We start from the raw sequence: 1,675 nt of genomic DNA, 5'->3' as shown, positions 1-1,675 counted from the left end.
GATCGTCGGGTAGAAATTGATGCATTGGTCCATCTTTTAAATGTGTTGGTTCCACGATCTGATGATGCTTCATCTTCTCAGCCCCACCATCTAATTGATTTTCTTCTTGCAAAAGAGGGAGATGATTGGGATGTTGGTTGTTGTTTGGTTGTTGTTTGTTCTGGTTTTGGGTTGTTTTATTGATGGTTGGTTCTAGATTTGGACTTTTTTTTTTTTTTTTTGCTCGGGTTCTATCTCGAAATTTATTTTATTAATATGAAATGGGTTGTTCTGTGGTGTGACTAATCGGTTTATCAATAAAAGATCTTATGCCAAAAAGGGAGCTTGTTACAGTGTTAGTTGGATGATAATATTTTCTTTTATTATGTTGGATACTTGTCTCTAACTTGGCATCAATATTCTTTGCTTATTGATGGAAAATTTTTTAGGTTGGTTTTTTCCTTGTTTACGTTGTTGTCGTTGGTGGTTTTCTTGCCATATGAGGATTGTATTTAATTGTGTCTCATTTGTGGTTTTAGGGTAAGTCGTAGTTTGTGTCTCAAGGGTCGATCGATTGAAAGACAGAGAGAATCTTGTGCGTTTTGTGTAGCTACCTAATCAGTGTGATATTTAGAAGTTGTGTGGTTCGTTTGAAGCTTGGTCTGTAGTAAATTGTTGGTTGAGTGTTCTTTCAATTAGCACGTGAAAATGGAGGGAAATCATTGTTGCAGCATCAAATTCAGGGGGAGACTAAATCAACAGACTCATTGAAAGCAGTATCAGTGTTAAAGGGAGCCTAACTTGTTCACTAGTATTCAGTTATGTGTACACTGATTCTATGTAATCTCAGTTGAAGTGCATGTTATAAAACTAAGTTACATTCTAGTGGATCTCTTTTCACCTAGGTGGAAAGCCTCCCAAACATAGGTGTGATTACACCGAACTGGGTTAACAAATCTCTACATGCATCTTCTCTACTCTTACTTCTATTTGTTTGTCTTTACTTTTGTCAATAGCATTTTTTTTGAGCTCCTTGTATTATTCTAATTCGCCTAATTTTCAAAAAAAAAAAAAATTATTCATTTTTTCTTTTCTCAACACAAAAATTCATAATAACTTATTAGATGTTGTTATACAAATTTGAAAGTTGAAAGATTAAATTTATGCATAGAAAAAATATTATATATTTATGTTTGTAAGAAAGAAAAATAAGTTTCTTAAATTTTCAATACGCTTAATAATACTTACAAGCATTTGGTTGGAGTCACAAATAATAATTTGAAACGACGACTAATTGGATAAAATAAAAGTAGATTATCCAAAAAAGAAAAGAAAAGAAAATATATCTTTTTGGTCCTGAATTTTAGAGTAGCTCCTCACGTTTTAATTAGCCAATTTAGTCTCTCAATTTTCAAGAATAGATTTAAAAGCTCTCGTTATTTAAGAAATCATTAAATTGGAACAAAAATTTTATAATACTTACTAGTGTTTGGTTGGTGTCACAAACATAATTGAAATGGCTTATTGGATAAAACAAAAGCGGATTATCCAAAAAAGAAAAAAAAAAGATTATTTATCAAGAAAGCTTTAGAGAATAGGGAGGAGATACTTTCAATTATTTATCTAATAGAGGAGATAGTTTCATAAGACATGAAAACTCCATATAGAATGGAGCATTACATTGACAGTATTTCTA

This window comes from Benincasa hispida, unplaced genomic scaffold (genome assembly GCF_027475165.1).
Source record: "Benincasa hispida cultivar pf3 unplaced genomic scaffold, pf3_genome.v1.1 HicScf1848, whole genome shotgun sequence".
NCBI lineage: Eukaryota > Viridiplantae > Streptophyta > Magnoliopsida > Cucurbitales > Cucurbitaceae > Benincasa > Benincasa hispida.
This window is presented reverse-complemented; position numbering follows the sequence as displayed.